We start from the raw sequence: 7,511 nt of genomic DNA, 5'->3' as shown, positions 1-7,511 counted from the left end.
TCTTCTGTAAAAGATAAAGCTGAAACTGTCGAACAGTCTAATGAGTACAGAATATACCGAAAAAAGACGAAACTAATGAGAAGTAGCAGAAGTGAGAATAATAAGCAGCTTAGTATCAAAATTGGTCGCCACGAAATATACGAAGTTAAGGAACTCCTCTACCTTGGAAGCGAAATAACCCATAACGGAAGAAACAAGGACGACGTGAAAAGCAGATTAGCACTAGCGAAAAGGGCATTCCTGCCCAAGAGAAGTCTACTAATATCAAACATACGCCTTAACTTGAGGAAGAAATTTTGAGAATTCACGTAAGGAGTACAGTATTTTATATTAGTGACTCATGGATTGTGGGAAAACCAGAACAGAAGAGAATAGTAGCATTTGAGGTGTGGTGCTACAGAATGTTGAAAATTATGTCACTGATAATGTGGGGAATGAGAAGGTTCCCTGCAGAATTGGCGAAGAAAGGAACATACGGGAAACACTGAGAAGAAGAAGGGAAACATTGACAGTACATGTGTTACGACATAAACTTTCATTTCCCTTGAGCTGTAGACGCCAGAATTGTAGAGGAAATCAGAGCCCTGGAAACATCCAAAACTATCTGCTGAACTGTGGTACAAGGGCTACTCTGAGATGAAAATGTTGGCACAGTTTAGGAATTTGCGACTCGTCGCATCACACCATTCACAGGACTGATGGGAATAAAAAGAAACAACAAACTTTCTCTGCCTGGACCGTTTAACAGATAGTTCCACGAGTCCATGTTGAAACGTTGGTGCAGAAACACTGCATGTTCTTGATACCACAGTGTAGTATTTAATTTTCGTGTTTTGTTACCAAGTCAGTTACCTATCTTTCCAAACATAATTGCAATTGATAAGTGCGGTGGCTTAAAATACGACTGATTGTTACGATGGTTTAGTTGGACAAACTCCTCAATGTGTTCTGTACTGTTCAAATGATATTACAGGTTCTGCCTGTCTAATAAACCTAGCATTTAAATCTGCTAATTATATGATTTTCAGAGAGGACGACAATTAACATATTTTCTAGGTGCAATTCGATTTCACACAAGAATGTGAGAGGCTGTGGCAGACAGGAATCCAAACTTCTGTGTAAGATTCTTTCATTACTTAGATAAAAGAAAAGTCGTATGGCGTTGTTGACTGAACACCCTGAAGGGCAGGTTCAACAGCCTAATTGGAAAGGTTTTCCTGTACATCGCTCCCAATGGCACTTTTCCTTCGAGAAGCGCGTGAGTTGTGTGTTTTAACTGTATTTGATAAAAGTAGGTGACTTTAATAGACGCGAGTAGCATGGTGTCATATTTGTGATGGATGATGACGACAGAGGGGAGAGGATGACACCCGACGCCGGAACATAACCTACACTTCTCGTGTAGCAGCAAGCTCGCCGAAGAGCTTAACGTCTCCATCGGCAGAACGGATCACCATCAACAGCGTTGCAGACCCTCGCTCCATGAGAGACTGAGGAGATGTCTGCAGTTTATTCCAGTACATTGGTGCGAAGTCTGGTTATCAGCCACCACCCCGCCTTCACGTACCCGTAAAGGCAGGGGGAAAGCAGCCAACAGCACGTGGCATACCCAGAAGTTACCCATCCAAGTACCGGCCACGCCCGAAAATTCGTAGCTTCAGTTATCTTGCTAGAACCGGTGTATTCAACGAGGCAAGGCCGCTGGCAATCATTGCGAGTACCTCTCGACACAAGATCTGTGATTTATCAACCGATTCAACTGAAATCATTATCACTTTAAGAGTGAAAGTTTCAAACTAAATTGGAAACCAAATTATTAATTAATTTTATAAAACAGGAAAATTATTATTCTTTGGTGATGGCGATATTTGATATCACATAGCCTGTCCGGATACAGACAGTATTTTAATGACCCGTTTGGAATAGTCACTGAAAACAACTTGCAATGATATCTTCTCGAGATAAGAACTGTATCAATTCGGAGGCTTATTTGTGCAATACCAAATACGATGAGAAGGTGTGTTTCCTCAGAAGTTGCAAACGCCCTGCAGACTGAGATGGTTCAAATGACAATAACTTTTTAACTGGTGGAAACGACTTTGTTATTTTCACCACATATCAATAATTATTGAACACAGTAAGAAGTAACAGAGAGGTGAAACTTTCTGAGAGACAATGCAGCATGTTGATTGCAACGGCACGAATTACAATTTCCCCGGTCACACGAATACGCTGCAGCAGAAATGGCTGTGCTACGACAGCTATTATCAGGTGGTTTTGTTAAAAAAATGATGAAAACTAAGGAAAGGCTGTCTGCGTCTCAACGCTCTGTACTTACCTTTACTTTTAATGGTTTTCCACTCTTCAGCTGTCCCCATCCCCCCTAGTTTCATGTTCATGTCAGTCTTCCTCTTTCAGGTCTCTCTTTCTCATCATTCCAATCATCCCGCTCTCGATACTATTGTCGGCCGTCCGTGCTTCCTCTTTCCCGGCGAACAAAATCCCAGGATTGATTTGCTCCGTCTAATTGCTCCTCTCATCTAACATGACACATCACTGCAAAAAACCGTTTTTGTAATCCTTTGCACGACTGGTTGTTCCATATCCATTATCTCCCTAATTTCCTCACTTCTTCTCCTCTGTGTTGTGGATATCCTCCTTATTTTCTGGAGATCTCACAAGTCTGTGTCAATATTTGTAATCAAGTAATAATATACGGGACACTTTCATCCGCGTAGGACACTGGCCCCTGAAACTCTACTTGTGTCTCTGTATCAGGCCCAAGGCAGCATCTGAACGCAATATTAGAAGTTCTGCAGACAAATCACTTTAATGTTAACCGGAGAAGCTGGAGCTGCAACTTCTGTGGTAGTTAATCAGTTTTTCTCGTGTAGTGTACCAGAAAATGAATCAACGTTTTCTATTAGTCGTGACTTCTGACCAACTCTTCTATTAATCTTCGATTTCTTAAAAAAAAAAATGAAATCAATAAAATTTTTAAACCAATAAAGAAAAGACAAAAATTTAAAGATAAGGATAAAAACTCTTTCAGGCTAAATGTATGAATTTATCATAACCAAAATCGGACACCAATTAAGAGGCTAATTATTATGCAACCTTTGCACGGCCATAACACCGCGGCTCTTTAAAATTACTTAATTCGACTTAGGTTGATTTAGAATTATTTTATAGCTCATGTACCATAATAATTGTTGATTTAATTGTAGAAGTGAAGAGTTAATCATTTCCTCTGCTATCTATTTTCATAATGCTTCTAAAAATGAATTACGTAAATAACTGGTGTAAACTGTTGTGTTTTTATTCCTCGCGTCATCTTGAAGCCAGTTAAGTTATGCTATTTTTTCTAGCAAAAATTCATGATTTCATTAATTTGTATAAGGAGCGATCAAAAGGTTTCTGTTCTAAGGCCGTAAATGCTCTAATCGGTAAGCCAATCCGGCAAAATTGTGTCCTGTAGTGTGAAGAAGTCCGCAACTGCCTACTGCACATCCACGTCCGACAGGAATCGTCCAATTTTCAAGGCCTTTCGTGAGTGGCCGGAGGCGTGATAATCGCATGGGGTGAGGTCAGGGCTGTAAGGCGGTTGCTCGAGTGCCTGGCGCTAGACTTGGCGTAACTTCTGAGCAGCTCTCTGATCGACGGGCATCTTGTGTCAAATCGCAACCAGCAAAGTACTTGACGCTTTTCGACAGACATGCTGCCCCATACAAATTCTTCATTCTCAGACGGATGTCTTCCGCTGGTTGTCCTTCGACGGCTACGAAAAGAAAAGCAGCACATAGGACCTGTCTCGACGAATTTAGTAATAACGTCTCCATAGTTCACGTTTCCGCACATACTGCAAGCACGACGAAAAGACACGAGCGCCATACTAGTCCCGTGCACACATGTCGGTGCTTGTACAGTGTGTGCCGATACCATCATTTCAGATTAATACAGGCGGTAGAGAACATCAAAACAAACATATTTCGATAAGAAACATAACGCCTTTGAAGTCAAATTGTAATGTTAGGTAACATTTTTTTACTGGTGCTGGCGTGAGCTGCTGTATCGGTGTCACTGACTGGGAATGTGTACTGCCATTCAAATCTCCACAGTTCGAATGTTAGTTCAGATGTGAACCCACGGCGTACGCGAGCTCGTGCTCATCAACAGTGTTTTGGTATTAATGGTTCAAATGGTTCTGAGCACTATGGGACTTAACATCTGAGGTCATCAGTCCCCTAGAGCTTACAACTACTTAAACTTAACTAACCTAAGGACATCACACTCATCCATGCCCGAGGCAGGATTCGAACCTGCGACCGCAGCGGTCGCGTGGTTCCAGACTGAAGCACCTAGAACCGCTCAGCCACAACGGCCGGCTGTTAATGTGTTAGCCAGCATTCCCGGTGATAGGTCGAATGGACCATACATTCTTCCATTCCGTCTCAAATGACGGAGATATCGCAGCTTTTTGTAACTTTTGTTGCCAGAACTGCTGGAGGATGTACCTCTGTATTTTAGGGAAAGGATGTACTTCCAGCACGATGGGGCGCCATGCCATTTCAACATTGCTGAGCGACACCTTCGGGAATCGATGGATCAGCCGAGGTGGCCCTGTGGCCGGGCCGCCCGGGTCACCTGACCTCACGTGCCTGGATTTCCTCTTGTGGGCGCATATGAAGCAGTTAGTATGTGAAACCATCGTGGAAACAGATGAGGATCTCGTCGCTCGAATTGCTCCGGGTACCATTCAGGACATGCCAGGATCTTCGAACGGACACGACAACCAATGGTTTGATGATATACTGCATGCACACAGATCAATGATCGCGCTTTCGAGCAGTTCCTGTGAATGCCACTATTGTGATTAACAAGCTAAACTACCTTCTATGTAAATCGTCCGTAGCATCAGAAATTGCCTTCGCGGACCAGTGTGAATGAAGAATGAATGAAAATAGCCTATGTTGTCTCATTAAGGACAAAGGGGTTGCTGCTTGTAAAGACTCGCGCACTGAGATAGTCCGCGTAAGAGGGTACCGCACTTAATGTACACTGCAAATTGAATTACACTTGATCACTTAGTTGTAGTTCTAGTTCTTTCCACTCTTTTCTGTTTCTGGCTATGATGGTCCACTGTCTTCGCCTTCCTGTTTGTTTTCTGAATAAGTCCAACCATTTGCGTCTCGGTCTTCCTGGGAGTTTCTTGCCGATGCAGGGGTCCCCTGTGGCAGCTCGTGCCGTCCATCTGTCTTCTTGCAGCCCCGCCACGCGGTCGCCCCATTTCCATTTGGTCTTCGTAGCCCGTTGTGCTATGTTTACTGTTGCTGACATCTTGTGTATCGAGCTGTTCGATATTCTGTCTTTCAGAGAAATGTCAAGGATCTTCCTCTGCATTTTCCTTTGGCACACCTGTAGAGTGTTTCTCTCTTTGGCTTTGAGAGCCCATGTCTGACATAACGCTGGAAAAACGCAGCTTTCGAGCGCCTGCATTTTGAGCCTCCTCTTCAGGTTTCAGCCTATCAATATCAACTTCAAGGCCTAGATAGCTTTCCAATCTAGGGAAACTCTTCGCTTTATTTCTTTTTCCATTTTATTGTTAAAGGAAATTATTGCCTTACGTATATGTATTATGATGTATATACTAGTTCAGTTCCTTCAAGATATATTCGGGTTTCTAATTCATTTGCACTACTTGCGTTTTAGATTTGTTCATTGTGAGTCCTGCTATCTTGCTTTGTGTGTAAAGCTCCTGGAGCACTCATTGCAGTTCCCTTGCAGTTTTGGCGAAGAGGACTATGTAGTCAGTGAACCTCAAATTTGGCAGTCTCTTGCCATTGAGGCACATTCCGTTTTAGTTTCCTGAATATATCCAGTATGCAGGTAAATAGTTTTGGGGAGATCGGATCCCCTTATCTAACTCCTCTTTCCACACGGAAAGGTTGGCCTGTCTTTTCGGTTTTAACTCTAGCGAAGCTGTGGTTTTGAATGTTTCTTAGTAACTTGATGTATTTTGCTTCTACTCTTTGATTTATTAGTGCTTGAAGTATGTTTGGGTGTTTGATGGTATCGAATGCTTTGCTGTAACCAACAAAAGCAAGGTATATTTTTCTATCATCCGATTAAAAAAATGATCAAATGTGTGTGAAATCTTATGGGACTTAACTGCTAAGGTCATCAGTCCCTAAGCTTACACACTACTTAACCTAAATTTTCCTAAGGACAAACACACACACCCATGCCCGAGGGAGGACTCGAACCTCCGCCGGTACCAGCCACAAAGTCCATCATGACTGCAGCGCCTCAGACCGCTTTTTTTTTTCATTTTGTTCGTTGTTGATCGTTGTCTTTGATCGTTGCGGACGTCACAAGACATCCATTGAAATTCGCTGTTGATCCTTTCTCTCAGTTTTTTATGACAGAGGCCAACCAGCTCTCTGACCGAACACGCTGAGTTACCGTGCCGGCGCTTCACGATTCGAGTGTCATTCTTGCGCAGGGGCCATGCTAATCTTCTCTCTATCGTTCCAATTTTAGTATATGTACCGCCGAGGCGAGTATGCTCAGATAATCCCGCGAGGTTATTATCTAATAAGTGGTTTGAATATGGTCCACTGATCTAAATCCTTTGCGGAATCCTGCTTGTCCTGAGGTTTGGTTCTCGTCTTGTGTTTTTGTTAATAGCCTTGTTAATATTTTCGTGAATAGTTTATATAGATTAAACATCAGGCTTATGGGTCTTTAGTCCTTCATGTCATCTTTCGTACCTTTTTTGTGCAAAAGTACATTCCACTGATCGGGAATGTCTTTGGTTTGTATAATTTTGTAGAACACTTCTGTGATGAATGGCGTTAGGAGGTCGTGGGCTTCTTTTAAGAGCTCATTCTATATGTTGTCTTCTCCAGGTTACGTTCCATTTTTCAATTCAGTGATGGTTGTTCCAAAATCGCTGTTTGTTGTAGCGGTTATGGTTTCAGTGGCGGTTGGCTCTGGATCGATAGGGTTGCGGTCTGACTTTGTTTAGCAGAGAACTTGTGTATATTGCTTTGTAGAATTCCATTGCTAATTTGATTAAATCCTCTCTTCTGTTGAGATGCTCTCCCGCCTGATTCTTCGTTTCACAACAAAATGTATTTGTTTTGTTGTTCTATACCGGCCGTATTAATTTGAACGTATAGTTTCTGACACCCTGTATACTCGTATCGGAGTCGTACTACGTTACTTATACGCAGAAGCAACGCCCTCAAACGGAAACTTTTGGATTTAGCCCTTGTAATGAGTACAACGCTACCAGATTTTTAAAGACAGATACTTGTACATTTATTCCTTCATATATTCTAAGTGAGAATTAGTGTGGAAACAAACCCGGTTTATGGTAACGTAAACGGTAATTCGACGGCCTCTGCATTCAAATATCCGATTTTTCCTCGGAATATGGGGATTTTATTGCAGCCAGGCAGCATCTGCGCGTCGAGAGGAACGTTCCAGATTTAATTCAGAGGGAGGCG

The 7,511-nt window shown here is 42.4% G+C and overlaps 1 non-coding gene across 1 annotated transcript; it reads right to left on the bottom strand.

Annotated features, from left to right (window-relative positions):
- Positions 1–6,458: 6,458 nt before the first annotated feature.
- LOC126424550 (U6 spliceosomal RNA) lies at positions 6,459–6,564 on the bottom strand. The gene has a single exon (XR_007576192.1). It is a non-coding gene; the product is annotated as a U6 spliceosomal RNA (small nuclear RNA).
- Between the last annotated feature and the right edge of the window lie 947 nt (positions 6,565–7,511).

This window comes from Schistocerca serialis, chromosome 1 (assembly GCF_023864345.2).
Source record: "Schistocerca serialis cubense isolate TAMUIC-IGC-003099 chromosome 1, iqSchSeri2.2, whole genome shotgun sequence".
In the NCBI taxonomy this organism is placed as follows: domain Eukaryota; kingdom Metazoa; phylum Arthropoda; class Insecta; order Orthoptera; family Acrididae; genus Schistocerca; species Schistocerca serialis.
This window is presented reverse-complemented; position numbering and strand designations above follow the sequence as displayed.